This window comes from Aphelocoma coerulescens (assembly GCF_041296385.1).
Source record: "Aphelocoma coerulescens isolate FSJ_1873_10779 chromosome Z unlocalized genomic scaffold, UR_Acoe_1.0 ChrZ, whole genome shotgun sequence".
Classification (NCBI taxonomy): domain Eukaryota; kingdom Metazoa; phylum Chordata; class Aves; order Passeriformes; family Corvidae; genus Aphelocoma; species Aphelocoma coerulescens.
Genome location: NW_027184085.1, coordinates 15791368 through 15808065, shown reverse-complemented (window position 1 = coordinate 15808065; position 16698 = coordinate 15791368). Strand labels below are relative to the sequence as shown.

General features: G+C 36.0%; 1 long non-coding RNA gene across 1 annotated transcript in view; it reads left to right on the top strand.

Annotated features, from left to right (window-relative positions):
• Nucleotides 1–16098, top strand: part of LOC138103416 (uncharacterized) — a 60878-nt gene extending 44780 nt beyond the window's left edge. The window contains exons 2-5 of the long non-coding RNA XR_011147722.1: nt 10355–10488; nt 12775–13056; nt 15706–15841; nt 16026–16098. This is a non-coding gene — a long non-coding RNA (uncharacterized lncRNA). The remainder of the gene's footprint in view (nt 1–10354; nt 10489–12774; nt 13057–15705; nt 15842–16025) is intronic.
• The last annotated feature ends 600 nt before the right edge of the window (nt 16099–16698 follow it).

The following is a 16698-nucleotide window of genomic DNA, read 5'->3' as shown; positions in this document are numbered from 1 at the left end:
CGAAATAAAAAAAAAATTTAGTTCAGAGGAATCATCTGCTAGGCACTTGCAGTGATCATGTCTGTCATATTTCTTTATCAACAGTGGACAATACACAGTTTAAAGCATTTGTCCAGTTTGTGTGAATAATTGATCCATAGGGCTCTTCAAGACACTTCTGGAAAGTTCTTTATGTGCTACTTTAGATGCGGGAGAGATGTGATTTTGGAAAGCTGAACTCGTCCATTACTTTCTTGTCCCTTTTCCTGAGGGCTTTCTAGTGTGATGTCCATCCTATGCCCAGATAAACATTTTTCTGGGAGTAAAACAAGACTGTATAACCCATTTTAACTGAAAATTTTCCTTAAAATTATTTTTCATTGAAGAAATTTCATTAAAATTATTTTAAATTGCTTATCATAAAAATTGCTGTGCTGAGACTTTGAGTCTCTAGACCTTTCTAATTAGCTAATTCTGAACAGACTATGCAAATGTTATTTGAATTTCTAACTGTTCAGAATGCCCCACTTGTGGTACCCGACTGTGGTTGTGCTAACATTAAAGTATTGCTGACATAATACTTAAATAGTGTAGAAAGAGTGAGATGAGCCTCATAACCATAACAATAACAGTAAGATAATTCAGGGTCCCATTCTGCTCTAGGTATTTTGAAAAATACTTTATATAACTCTGTGTGTTACTCTATCTTCAGATGACCTCAAAACATCTACTCTCATTGAAACCAACTTTATATCTGTCCTGGTATTTTTAGCTATTTGTAGCTATTTGTAGCAGGAACTGTTTGAGTAACATGATTAGTTTTTAAAATAGTGTAAAGTAGTGATAGAATAGCATCCTAATTGCATTATATTTCAAGCCACATTCTATAGCAATAATTTATTTGTGGTAATATCAGTGATGATAATAAATTAGTGCAATGGATCATTATTGCTTATGATATTCCATATATGCAGAGCAGTCATTCCATCATAATCTTCAAATTGTGTTGCATTGAATTAGATTTGCTGGACGAACTGTTTTCATCTTGTACTTTATGCAAAAATCCTTTAACAAAACTTCTCAACAGAACATTGTTGTCCTGCAAGAGTTTTAAATTATATTTAGAGATATTCAGCATCCTGCTGGATAGAGTCCATTAGAGACAGAACTGTTTAACATAAGAGAAGAGAAAAGCCTCAATTTTTGATTTATTGGTTCAAAATTTCATTAGAGGTTCTAAATAGTAATTTCAGTACTATTTTTTACTTTAAACATTTTAAAAATTTTTGGGTTTGAAGCTGAAGGCCAAACAACAAAAAGAACAACCTCTACCAGCAAAAGAACATCTAACAGCTGGAAGGACAGATCAGTGTCATACAGCAAGAAATTAAAGAAACATTTTGCACCAGAAGTTGTTTAAGAAAGTGTTTTTATCTAGGGAAGCTGCTGATAGAAAAGGGAGAAATTTCCATTCATGTTACAAATAAGGCATTTAGGTATGGAATGACACTATCATGTAAAACAGAAAACAAATAATTGTTGATTTGTATGGGGAGACACTGAGCACCATATTTGTACAAGAATATATATTCGTAAACATTTTTTTATATCATTATGCATGGGAGATATTCGTCTGGCATACAAATTATTGTTTTATCTTCTTGTAGGAAGCACACAGTATAGATTTTACCTTTCTGTGGAATCCCATTCACAATATATCTCACTGATGACTTTTGGTGGCAAGATAGTTCTGTAATGTAGAAAAGAAATCTTAGAGATGAGGGACATGTACATTATTTAGGATGACTTTGTCCATAATAGCAGGGTAACAGAAATAATCTGCAACTGCTTTTTCCAAACTTTCAAAATAAATGTCTTTCTTAAAACACGACTGCTGTATACTGGATTTAGGTTTGCTAATTATGTGCATTAGTCCCATTCAGATTGATGAGATATATTAGTACAGAAATTTATGAGTCTCATTGATTTTTGACAGCATTTTAACTTTTCTTTGTCCAGTCTATAGCAAGAGTTCCCTAGCAGGGAGACAGAATATTATTTTTGTGTGGATAGTATTGGATGAAAATACTACAAAGCTTAAGTTTGTGAATTAGATATGAGACCTATGTATTCCAAAAAAGCAGACTGGACGGCTTTTTTTTTGGATGCATATCTCAAATCATAGATTAAAATATTACCACCATGAAAGAGAGAACTAGAGAATACTCTCATCTAGACTTTCCCATATGTCATCTTTTAAGCAGCTGAACAGAAATTACATTCAGCTGTTTCTTCATATATAGAATCATCTTTGCATGGCTAAGTGAAAGCTATTTTCTTTTTATGCCCCATTATTTTAATTACACATGTATTCTGCCATGAAAATTGTGCCTATTTATTATAACATCTTTGTGACTGTCTGATGATTGGAAAATTCTCTTAGGTTTTTGTTATATTCATCAGTGTAAGCTAAAGTCAGCTTAGATCAGAAGTTTTCCAAATGGAGGTGTTTTGATTGTAATTATATTTTGATGCAAAGTGCACATTCATTTCAGAATTCTTACTCTATAAGTCACTGACTTCTCCAGTTTGTTCTCTTTCTTCAGCAAGGTAAAAAGCACAACTGCTACTAAAATTTCCTGCTCTTCTCACCAGAACCAAAATCCATGAAGATTTTATCAAACTCCAAATTTTTCTTTGAATTATTAAGACCCTGATTTCATAACTGATAAGCAAATGGCAGGTGATCTAGTAACTGGATCAGGCTTGCTTCCATGTTTTCCATTCAAGCACCATCTGTCTCTGTATGATCAATGTAACCTTCTGTAATACATTTATTTTAACACTGTGTCCATATCAATGCTATGGTTTAGTATTTAGCAATGTAGAATGCATGGTGCACTCAAAGATCTTAAACCTTATGGTATTACTTAATGATTAAATTCAATTTCTATTCTTAGTATGAGAAGTCAGTGATGTAATTCAGTAAGTAGGAGCTTTTTGGAATTCTGTAGGAAACACGTGTGTTCTAATATGGTGATTATATATATTCACATTTGGTACCTATGATTCAACAATAGCTGGAGTAAAAAGTCATATGCATAAATTTTGACAACATGATCTCAGGAGCTGCATCAAGCTGAAAACCATTATATCTATTGCACTGCTAGAGAAGCAGCATGCTTACTACCTGTAACAACATTTACATCCTAAAATATCTATTTATCTGATGCACATTACAGTTGCACAATATTTATCTCATGTAAGTTTTCTATAGGAAAAGCTGTTCTTAAAAATCTGTAAGGATATTTTATCCTGACAAAAACTTTTTAAAAAATTGCTTGAAGGGAGTTAAAACTGACTTTTTCTGTATTTCTTTCTGTACTTCCCAGCTATATGAAAAATAAGCACAGTCTTCTTCAGTTTAAATTATTTGTCACTTGAAATAAATTACAGCCTATAAATACAGCTTGTCTGATCCACAGTAAATTTTAAAAAAAATTCTCTTTCATTCCAGAACTGGTTTTTGTTCTGATTTCTAATGGGGAAAAAATCATGGTCAGAATATCTTGTCATCTCCCTCTTACCTGCTTCCACAGTATGAATGCTGTGATCAAAATTATTAAATATATTTTATTATGAATATTTGCATTAAGCCTAGAAAACAAGGCCAGATGTTTGCTCATACACCTTAGGATTTTAAATTGTTACCCAATTTCAACCACATTTGGAAGCTGAAGGAAATCTTACCAAGAAGAATGTTTCTGTGGAATTTACACATACACCAGGTGGGTGAGGGGGTGGAACCCAGGTATTTTATCCCCAGAACAGAGTGGAAGCAGAACTCAATTTCTACACATTTTATCTGACAGCAGATGGCTGCTGGCTAGTCCTGAAGAGAGCCACAGTACTTCTGATTGTTTTCCTGGTGAGGATAGGAAAGATGTGTGTTGAATTATTCAAGTGAGAAAAGAAATACAGATTCTTCTGAAGCAAAGCTTCACTGATTCTGTTTACCACAAAACCATTTTAATTGTTAAGGTTCCATTCTTAACCTATAGTCAGCAAGTAAATGATTAGCTACAGTTTATCTTTGACATCTGTCACATTGGACTAATATTACAGTGTTGGATTGTGATGCAGTTGATATAATTTCTGCTGATCTTACATGTGACTAGACCAGGCTGGCAGCTGTGCAAATTGCATTTGAGGATTCTGTATTTATATTGTAGCCAAATTTCCCTGCTCTGACTTAAGCTCTATTCTGTTTCCAGCATTTCTTACCACACTGTGCCTCATCTCTTAAAATATACAGTTGTAGAAAAATTCAGGTGAAAGGGACCTCTGTGGGTCTTATGCTGTGGCCTCTTAGTGCACAACTCACATCAAGCCTCAGTGTAAGATTCAATGTCCAACTGAGTTTTGCAATCCCTAAGAATGGAAGTTCCACACCCTCTCCAAGCAACTTCTTCCAGTCCTTCAGCGCTATCATGGAGAACCACTTTTTTAATACACAGTTACAATTTCCTTTGTTGCACCTTCTGACCCCTATCTTTTCCCCTCATGCATCTCTCAGATGAAAAGGCTAGAATGCACCTTGCAGTAGGGGAATCTGCAATCAGGTCCTCTCTTCTTCAGGGACGCATGCACAGAGTCCCTTCAGATACTCTTAACAGCAGGTTCTCCAGCCCCTGATCATCTTAGCAGCTCGTCCTCTTCTAGATTCTCTCAGGTTTATCACTACCACCTTTTTAAAAATCATAGAATCATGGAATGGTTTGGTTTGGAAGGGACCTTAAAGATCATCTAGTTCCAACTCCCCTGCTGTGTGTTTGGGATATAGACTTGGTTGCTCAGAGCCCCATCCAACCTGGCCTTAAACCCTCCCAGGGATGGGGCATCCACAACTTCTCAGGGAAACTTGTTCCACTGCATCACCACCTTCACAGTAAATATTTTTTTTTCTAATATCTAAACCAAATCCCTTTCAGTTTGAAGCCACTAAAGGTTAGCTGTCTAAAACTAAACCCTGTATTCCACAAGCAGCATAACAGGTTTCTAGTACTGCAGTGTCATCATTTGCATCAGTTTGTTGGTCACACTGTTATTAATACAGCCCAACATATATTTCATTTTTATACTGCAGAGGTAGACTCCTCACTCATGTTTGACTGTGGTGAACATCCCTCATTCACAGTTTAATTGTTATGAGGCACAGTTTTTAATAAGCAATGAACAGCTTCTTTCTCAAAGGGAGAATCCTCTTTATTTTCCCCCCTCAAACTACAGCAAAAAAACCAAATTGAAGCACTAACGTAACACTGCTGGGTGTTTTGACCTGTGTACTTACAGGGTAGTGTAGATTTGAAGATGCTATTGCTGCTGCTCTTCTTGTGTCTTGTCTCCCTTTTTACAGTCTATATCCCATGATTACTGCAATTATTAACCTGAAGCTCACAGGCTCCCTCATAATTTAACACTGCTTTGGGGGTCTGATTTATGAGCAAACTTACATTCACCTGTGGAGTAGCAATTCCTCTGTTAGGAACCTCAGGTGAGAACTTCTGTTGACACATTTTTCCAGTAGGCTTGTTAGCAAACAGAGTCCTCCTGACTGGTTGTTTCTGTCTTTGAAATGCACTTTGTGCATCTTCTGCTTTGAAATGTCTGATAATGAATCAGCTTGCTCTGAAGGCCAATTTCACCTGGTGTAAAGCCTGTTGACCTGCAGGAGGGTTCACTGTGTTTTGTCCTTTCTACTTTGGTAAGACACAGCCCCTTTCTACATGCACAGATCATGTATTTCCTAGAAATCCCACTTCCAGGTCAGTCGGTTGGGCCTTGGTGTCATTTCAGTCACATGGATCTACCAGGTGAGAAAAACACATAGTTTCTATGAGCCTGAGCCTCAACATTCCTTAAATCTTCTCAGTCTATATATTTAAGTTTTTTCATGTGAATCAGAATATTTGAAATGTGTTCAAGCCTCTGGGAAAAGATTTTTCATTCCATATTTGATTCTTATTAAGGTGATGATATCTGATTTATAATCTCTGTAACTGTCATTCATTTCAACTTTACAACCAGGTTTCCAGATGAGTTTCCACTGAGAGCTTTATTTTCTGAAACTGTGTGTTTGGTGTTTTCCAGGAATTTTTTATGGCCAAATATTAAAGCAAATTTCTCACTGTCAGTGTCTTCCAAACAGCACAGGAGTACTCTCATGGTGGTGTTGGTATTAGCACACATCATAAATTAAGTGTACTTTGAGATCCCAGTCAAGGGTCAGGATGCATACTATCTTAGAATTTGTGCAAATGCAGGGAAATGATAGAGGAAACAAGTTCATTCAGCACTGATTTGTGTAAGTAAGTAGATACCTAACACAGGAACCATATAGGGCCTCTAATGAGGCATATTAGCCACATGCTCTTCATTTCAGCTTTATGTAGGTAACTAATAAATCAAGAAGAAAAATCTGTTGGAAGACCCAAGAAAAGTGAGACTTGCTCCTTCTTCTGAGGTTCACAGAATTACAGAAAGGAGAGTTATATCTATTGCATACAGATGTTGTGAATTAAGTGCTTGTTACTCCTCCATCATGTATCCTTAAATTTCAGCATGACCTACTGCCCCCAGCCTGTGGAGTTCCATAACATCCCTGCCTTCATTCAGGATACTTTGAATTCAGAGTATCACAAAAGTGGATTTCATCCTTTCAGCTTCCTGCAATTAGAAATTTGCTACAATTATTAATTTGTTGTGGCTGAATGAAAATTTTTCCACATACTTCCTTCTCTGAATATAACACTGGTAATTCTAAGATCCAAATTTGATTACAACATAAAAGAAAATGTCTTTTCAAGTAAATTAATATTTATAAACTATCTACATGAACAGTTTTTCCGTTTTTACTTAGACATATGCATTTTCTTCAGCAGCCACAAGATGGGAGTATTGATCCTTCAAGCTCTTGTTCTGTTCTTTGGTTTTTCTTTTCTGCCTTTGTGCTCTGCCAGGCAGAGACTTAGAGAATGTTTTGTTCCTTTCTGAACAAGTTCGCTGAAATGAACTAAACTGGAGAGAATTCCTGGGAAGTTTAGAGAGTGTTAGTCAGCCTTATTCCCAACATGAATCCAGGAGGCAAATGTCGTGCGTACATTAAAAGAGTTTCTTGAGACTAAGCATCACATTTCTCTGGGGCAAGTTTCAGAGTGGTTCTTTTTCAGTTCTGCACTGATCTGCCACCTTTTCAGGTAATGGGTTCCCTATAGTACTCTCACAAGGCTGTAAGGATAAGTGAAGCAACAGATCAAAACACTTTTGCGGCATTTACAGGTGCAAGGTCTGTAAGTCTGAAAGAGCACAGCTTACGTGATAAAATGACCAACTCTGAGTAATTTGGGGAATGAGAGCTTATGTTAAGAAAACATTAAGAACAAGAAAATTCCAATTAAATGTTATTATATGGGCAACTGGACATCTACTTTTTCTGCCTTTAGGCTTATTTCTGGAAGGTTTGAGCATGCAGAGATGTCCTCCTACTTGTCATATGGCCCACAGAGCCTATGAGGACACTAAAGGAAAATGGACCAATTCAAAATTTTCTGAGCATTGAGGAAGTTCAGATCCTTGAACATCCTTGGCCTGTGCTCAAAGCATTCAAAACTTTATCTGCACAGAGTGTGACCCATACCCCTCTTACCTCTGAAACACATCATCATCTAAGATGCCTTTAATTTTTTTTTAATTTTTCACTCTCACACCAGTCCTCCCCTCATCCTTCAGTTAAAGAGGGAAGTATTTTAAAAAGCAGTGTGTAGGAGGTACTTGGATACCTTGTTACCTGTTAGAGGAGTTTGTATATGTATTCAGAACTCTGTGAACAGCCTTGAAAACATGTGAAGTTTGAAAAATTGTCCTTATGGTGATCCACCTGCTACAAAGAAGAGACAAAACGACTTCACCATTGCATGCTGGGTGCAGGTATTAAAAGTAATCAGACAAAATATAATTTCCAGTTTTGATAATTAGATGCATGATATGAACAAGTAATATCCTAATATATTTTCCAAGGAACTTGACTCCTATTGAAATAATTAACAGAAAAAGTAGGGTTTTTTTCAGAAGCCACAGAGAAATTTTAAATCAGACTGTAGTGTTTGGTGTTTTGTTAGTTTGTTTATTTTTTTAAGTAACATGTTAATGTTTCTGCTTTGTTCTTTTCCATTAAAACTCTTAAAATTTATGCTGGTTTTAAACTAGTTTATTAATAGTAGGAAAGAAGACACCTTGTTTATTTGGTTAGGTTTTTTCTTTGTATAGATGATGCGAGTAAAAAACAGTTTAGCCATTACACTTTGCCTCAGTAAATGCCACCTTTTTAGGGTTTGACATCTGTACCTAGCTACAAATAATTAGCCAGCTTTGGTCTGCATTTTAACAAGATGACAACTTGAATCTTCTTGCTCCTATATTGTAGACACACTGAGATATTTTGTGCTAGTGTTCCTTATGTGTATACAATAACAAAAACAAAGACTGAGCTGACTTGTGGCAAGCAATTACAAAACTGCAGCAGATATATTCATACTCTCCCCACATGCCTGGGCCTCCTGCTAAATCTGAAACCCTGTCTTCCCTCACTGTGATCCTGTTAGAAACTTGATATTTTGGCCTCTACAAGGATAAAATAAACTTTTCACAGACATACACAAATAGCTGAGGAAATATACCTCAGACTTAGACACCCATTTGAGGAAATAAAAAGGAAGTCTCACTAAGAGAGGAGGAAAAGAAGTGTGGCGTTTTCATGGCAAATAGCATGATGTCTGTTTGGCAGAAGTGACCTTGGAAGAGTATACTTTCTGCCCTCCTTCTCTAGCTGCCTGTTTTTTCCTTGAATATGTAGTACTATGATAAATGGCTGACAGTATGTTCCACAAAAGACTTGTTCAGTGCCTCCTGAGTGTGACACTACAGCTCTTCTGTAGAGTGCCCTTTCAGGCCTTCCTAAGGCCCTCCTCAGCCATCTGGTGCATATTTATGCAGGAGAGGGACTAATTCCCAGGTGAGAAGCAGACGTAGCACAAGAAGTACAGAAAATTTAAAACTCATTGTTAGTTTGGCTGCATCTTGGGAACACCTCCAGAAAAATAGAGCTGGTTTTTCTTTTTTGACAGTACATTTTAATTGGTATTTTAAGTTCCTGGCTGTTAAACTGCCTGGTACGAAGGCATACATGAATAGTTTTCCTTAAATGAGAACACTTTTGGAAGTAAATGTAAAAACACTTAACCAGAAAATATAATATTGGAGATGCCACTTTATTTAAAAATGTTATCTGCATGAAGGAGCCACCTTATAGCACCAGGCTGTGTTACCTCTGTAATGACTTCAAGTGGGATTAGTGGTTTCTGCATACAGTAAGATTGAAGGCAATTACGAAAATCATGTTCATATGTGTCCCCAGGTGTGGAAGGCTGAATTCAAGTCTTATTTCCACAGTTTGTGAAAGATCAGACCCAAAGGAGAATTACAAGCTAGGTGAGACAGGAGATACAAGTTGATGGGCAATGCCATGTCTGGGTCAGTTAACAGCCGTGAGAGGCTTCAACGGGCACCTCATTTTTGGGGGGATTTAATAAGGTGTTTCTAACTGCCTCACATAGGGGATTTTCTACTGATCTTTTGTGGATTTTATTATAAGGAAAACAATTCCATGCCTGCCTCAGAGCTTATGAGACAGTTTGGTAAGGTATTAAATGACTTCCATCTTTTATCTCATATATGAATCCATTAATTTCAAATGCACTGGCAGTCCCAAAGAAGCCAATGGTCCTTGTTAAATATAGAGTCCAAAAGGGTATTCTCTGTTCCTGAGATGTCACCCAAATGTAAGATATCATGCTATTGCAAGGACAATATTGATGAGATATATGACTCTTTACTGCAGTTAGATTCACCTAGTTTTGTTTAGTTATCTTTCCATAATGAACTTCGAGTAGTGTTTGTTCATGGTTTTTTTCAGTATGGTGAGGAGTATGTTAGCAAAACAGCATCACAGAAGTATGAAAGAGACAGGCATAATAGCGTGAAGAGCTCTAGAGTAATTCACTTCTTCATTACCAGTGTGACTAAAAAGTAGCAAAAACGAATTTTCTCTAAAGGTCTAAAGGCAAGTGGGTTAAAATGCTGATGGGCATTTTTAGTTCACTGAAGGCTGTAGACAAACAAAAATATTTCCCATACCTTGTACAAGTTAAGAAAGTGTTGTGGAAGAGATCTATATTGCAAATCTTTTAGAGGTGGAACAGAAACATAAGGCATTGCTGGTCTTAGTATCTCCTCTATTTTGTTTTTGTTCTGTCATCAGGTTGCAATCTGCGTGGAGCTGTACTGCCCAAGGAGTCTATCTGATGGATAGAGACCACATGGGCCATGTGAAGCACAGCCTGTTGCCTTTCCACACTCCCTGTAACAGCCAAGGCAGAACAAGGAAGGAACAAGGTGAGTTGGGGCTCCAGTGGAACTGAAATTCAATTACATGTCTCCTGTAGACCTAACCTCATTGCAAAAATTGGCCTGACAATTTTACCTTTAATCGTACCTCTGTGAACTCTCTTTGATGTTAAAGATGGGTTACCCTCATCCGCTTTTCTTGTCATATTGTGAGCAAGCCTCAGTAAATTGGGTAGCAAGACGCAGACCTTTCAGAGAACCCAGACATGAAGTGAACAGCTTTCTCCAGCCCTTGAAAGTACATTGGATTGATCTGTTTGCTGTACAGTCCCCAAGCCCCAGGCTATGGATAAAATTTCTTAGAAGAGAGGCAAAGTAAATCAATTCTGTTCTGTTGCTGGGGTAAAGTTGGTCAATAGATGATATTTTAAAGCACCTCCATCAACAATTTATGAGATTTATTCAGTTTATGCGAAAGAGCACTCCATAATCATCACTACACAGCAATGGCCCAACAGGGTGTTGCTAACTGGATATCATTTAATAAAAGTTTTTCAAGTGCTCAGCATGCTTTCATCAGAGGGTGATTTTTGTTTTTATCCTTGTTTTGTATGAACGTTAGGAGGTAATCAAGAAGTTATAAAAGTTGATGATTTATGAAGCTTTTGAAGTGGTGGGTGAAATTGTAGGCTAGATATAATGCTTATATTGATCACACTGTTGGTAAAAGCATGATAAGACTGCTGACTAAAAGTACTATTATAATAAATTTCATGACAAGCTGTTAAATAGAGATCTAGTATTATTTAAATAACTTGATTTTGGTTAATAGTGGTCATGGTCAACACTGGGCTGTATTGTGTTGATATACACATAAACCTCACAATTGTTACCATACTGTCACTGTGTTTTCAGAATTGGAAAAGTAGTTACATAGCTACCAAATCTCTCCTACACCAGCCCTTTAATTTCTTATGTTCTCAGCAGTATTCATCTCTTACACTAATAACTTTTTGAAATTTTTGTTCCATGCCCATGACTTCATCCCTGCTATTTCAGTAACTTCTCTTGCTTTGTCAATAAGTTTTTTTTAAATACAATTCCCATATTTCTTTCTTTTGCTTTTCTCATATTCTGAGATTACTTTGATTGTGGTCTTGCTTGTTCCAGTTTTGAAAGCACAAGGGAGAGTAAAGTCATAATTTTTCTTTTTGCACATGTAGCCCCATACCTGTTAATTCCTATTAAATATTGCCCACGATTTAAAAAGAATTTCAAGAACTTATTTTTAAATCTCTATCAGTATCTCTAATTAAGTTGCTCTTTTCAGCTTTTTTCTCTCCCATTACTATGCTTTTATTTTCATTTCTAGCTACTTGCATTCTGAAGAGACTGTCAGAATTTACAATTCTCTTACTGAAAAATCTCCAACCCCCCCCAAAAAACAAGCACCTTCACCCAATATAAAAAAAAACACCCCCCCAAAAAAAAACCCAACAAAAAAAACAGCAGAAAATTTTGACCAATTTTTTTGTTCTCATTTTCGTTTTGCTTTTTACATCTCCTTCCTCTAATTTATTCACACTCTCTTTCACTGCATCCTGTTGAAGAGCTGGTATGTTCATACCAATGTCTTTTCAATTTAGTAGTTGTTATTTAAGTTAAGATGTGCAGAGAACCCCAAAGCTCAAAAAACAATCCAGTGCTATCCATTAGGGCTGCTCAGCTTCCCTCCCTGTCTTTTTAATGTGCAGAATTTTGTTTCTTTATTTTTCTCGTATTGGTGCTGGCTGACGTTTTTCAGATAAAAATATTGTTTTGCACCCTTTTGGAATGAGATCTCTGCTTTTTGGCTGCTTTATTTCTCACATATCTGATCTAAACATCTCAACCTAGCCATAATATAAGAAGGTCCAGTGTTACTAAGAAAAACCTGCAAAATCTGTTTTATACTGTAGAATCATTTTTCAAAGTAAACAAATGTGTGTAGTGAAAAACAATTTTCAAGGACCTCACCTGAGAACACAGCTGCCCTGGTATCTATTTGTGGGTAATCTCTATTTGCGAGGCATGATACAGATCTCTACAGGATGTGCTGTGTTCCTCTTGAACAACAATTCTCCTTCAATCTAATCTACACAAACTATTTATGTTTATGTTGTGATCTTTTCTTTTCATATAGGAGTAAATTAAGTAAAAATCCCTAGAATAATATCAGTATCATAAAAGCAATATGAAACAGATTCACTTACTCTTTTAATATTAGACTTTGTATTCTGCTATTCTTCTACAATCTTCTTTTGACAATAATTTTAGTTTTGTTTTTTTTTTCAGAAGCATTTCAGAAGCTCACTCACTGATATGAACAAAACAACTTTCATTGGTGTTATTGTCTTCATTATATAACTGAACAGATGTCTTAAGAGTAAAATTGGTGAAAAGACACAGTGCAGCTGCTGGAAGTTTTATTCAAATTATTTTAGAAAATGTTGCTGCCAGAAAAAGTTTCTTCATTATTCATACAACCACGGATATCAAGATTCCTATGGCAAAATCTTAGCATGTCAAGAAATGGTGTCAAATCTGTATGTAGCTTCCAAATCTCTTGAAAAAATGGTGAGTTATCTCTGGGGTACTTCTGAAGTAGGGAATCTCTAGGTCATATTGAAAAGATTTTTCAAACCAACAAGTGTTGGTATGCCTCTATTCAAAGGTTTGATTCCAAATACCGTAGAAGACCAGACTGGAACTCTGTGTTAAATATACAGAAGTTATGTCGTATACTAGACTAAATTTGTGACTAAAGAATAACTTTTATGTCTGTTGCTGTTGGACTTCAAATATAGTCTTTCCTGAAGCACGTAGAATAATACAGAGCACTATAAAGAAGTAAACAATATCAATAAAAAGGGACTAGATTTTCCAGAAAATTTAGTAAGCATTATTCCTTGTTCAATAATTTTACAGTTCTTATTTTACCTAGGTTTGCTGAAATTGGCATACCAATATACTAATTCCTTTTTTGATAGTGAAGATGGAAATAATAGTGAAGAGGAATTAAACTTGCAAAGACAGTAGGTGTTCTAGGTTTGTTAGGCATATGTATGCAACATCAATTTGAGAACAAGAGAGGTGTGAATTTAAAAAGGAAGAATGTTTAAATCCTTGAGTTTTCTGTAAGACATGCAATGAAAGGTTAAGGACAGTGAGAAAAAATTGCTGTAGACATTAAACATTGTCAAAAAATTGTGAAACAGCCCACAAAGGATTGGGGAATAGCTGGCATAAGAATGACCTTACATCATACTCACATATGTGAACTTTAAATGTATGTCTGTATTTATGGAAATTATATCAATATGCAATCCTCTGAAAATTCATCTAAGCAGTATGAGAGTTCTCCATGTTTTCATTCATGATGACATAAATGATAACAACACTGATAAGTCTAAATTAAAAAAAAAAAGGGAGAGAAGGTTATATTATTGTTGAGCTTTTTTGTTCTTTCTATAACATTTGACTGAACCATCCTGTGTAAATTCACTGAGCTGCTGGATCATCTGTCTTGGACTTTACAGGTTCAAGCTGGGGAATTGCACCATGTTCTCTTCATAAAGGTCCTTATTCTCAACTGAACAGATGTGAAAATAATCTTTCGAGATGTGTTAGAAAATTGGCAATAACTTTTCTATATTTATGCACTGGACACTGATTTTTTTTAGCATGGATTCCCACTTGATATAAACCAGAACAGCGCTGTTGAAGTCACTGGAGCAAATCAATCAATACTGGCTAAGAATTTTGTCCCCAGTCAGTGTTTTGATGGGAAGGCAGAAAAGAGACTCTTCACTGTCATGCACTGAGAAAAATCATGTGTCTTACTGGGTTAGGCTAAAGACTGCCCTTTGGAAAAGAAAAAAAAAAATCACTGCCTCTTGGCTAAGCAAAAGAATTGTGCAGTTTTGAGTACAAACAATAGAGCCTTTGAACTAAAGATATGCAGGCATGAAACTGTTTATTTACAAGGAAAAATGACCCACTTCTCTAGGAACATGACCCAATTTAATCTGCTAGAAAAAAAAAATTGAAATGCTATTTGACCTAAATTTTCTGAAGCAAAAGTTGTGTGGAAAACAGAGAAATGTCTATATAGTTCGTGAGGCAGCTTCATTTACAGGTCATTTGCTCCATGTGTCAGACAGGACTGTGTTTCTTATAAAAGGCTCTGATTAGGATTACCTGAAAACTTCCACAGAGCTTTGATCTGTCGTATCACTCTTTTGCAGCTGTCTTAGGGATGCAACTGCACTGTAAACACTGGTATCACTTAAGTACACTCAGAGTCTCAGGACAGGCTAAGATAACATTTGGTGAGAATGAAGTATCTTTCTCAGACAGATGTGCAGAGACAGGAAGACCTATTTGTTGAACTGTCAGATCTGAGATAATTTGGTATGATTTTCCTAAGAGATCAGCCTACAATGCCACTGCTTTTAGAAAAAGGCAGAAAATTTATAATCTGATAAGTTTAGATTGTCAGTATGGTGAAAATCTCATATGCCTGCTTGATCTGAAGAAATTCATGCTCCCCTATCCATACAGGAGTCTTTCCTGGGAACAAATCTCCTCTGACCTATTTCTTTTTCCCTACAAACACATGAATGTACTGAATCATCAGAGACAGTCAAAACTGGGTCATTGCAGAAGTACTTATTCATTATATGTCAATGGCAAGTTTTTCTGTGTACACTCCTTAATGTGAATACCAATCCTGAAATTTTAGACAGCAACATGAGTGACCTGTGGTATTCAAATCAGGTTGTAGTTTTAATTGAAAGATCAGATATAACCGTTTCTCTTCTCATATAAATCAAAAGCTGAAATGCTTGTGAATGCTTGATGGACACTTCTCCCCTGCCTCAACAAAACTGCAAATGCAAAATGATTAATAGATGCTTCATATATTTTACCTGAAGAATTATGAAGAGATCCAATAATTTAGAACAACGGACAGTATGAGCACACTATCATGCAAGTTTTTGATAAAACTGACTGTGAGATAGCAGCAGTAAAAACTGGTTTGAGACTGGGACCTTTGGTCACACTGAGATCAGTAAAATTATTTGAGCTGTGAGACAGTCTTCGTCATGTAGATTTTAGTATTTACTCCGTAGTTGTTTCTTCTTGTATGTGTGTAGACCATGTGCAACAAATAGGGGAATGGATTGTTTTAGTAAATAATTTTGCTCATTTTTTATTTTGTAGGTGTTTTTATTACCTCTGTTTGATACTTGCATTGCCTCTGGATGGGCAGGAAAAAGTCCCATGTGAATTTGGGAAGAAACTGAAAGATGCTGGGCAAAAAGACTGAAGAATACCCTCAAAGACATGGGGACCAGAGGTAGGTTCACATTAAAACATTTTATTAGATGCCAGTAATCCTGCCTTTCTTGGTGATTTACCTTACTACAGGTAATTCTTTTGGTGTCATAAAACTTCAGCTTTAACTCTTTGATTCAGTAGCTACTAGTGCTATGATTTTTACTGCTATCATGATAAATAAAATGATAACTTTTTTTTTTTAGAAGCTGTGTAGTAAAATACAACAGCTTGCTGGAGAGCAACAGATTTTCACTCTGCAGAAATCTCAACTTTCTCTACTTCCTTTAACAGAGGATACACTGTATGGTTCATCCAGCCACTGAACATTACTTTATATAATTGTATAGATGCAGCTCTGTGACATATACAAGGCCTGAGCTGGCCTTTCCTGTTACCCCTACTTAGCTCTATCTATATTGCAGAAACTTTAATAAAAGTCAAATGAGTCCAGTAGGATTGGCAGAAGTAGACAGCCATTACCTCAAGCACAAAAGTGGAGTGCACAGCAAAATTCTCCCAGCCAAGGCATACATATATCATAAAGAAAAAGGTTTTAGGAACATCATCATATGAAATTCACTCCTTTAATTTGCAAAGATTTTCAGATACAAAATAACTTTCAGTGTCTGTCCAATCTCTGCAACTGAAATGCTTGCTTTTTGTGAAGAGATAATTGTCTAGCAGTAGCAATTTTGACAGTGATTCTCAAAAGACAAATGATTTATCACAGAATTTTTTAATATCTTCAGTGAATGGGTGTTGGTAATTTTTAGGTGCAGGGTTTAACTTCCCTAAACTAAACAGAGCTCTCTAACTAGTGTGTGGAAATATTTGATTATTTTCTTCATAATACTCACCTACAAATTTTCCACTTTC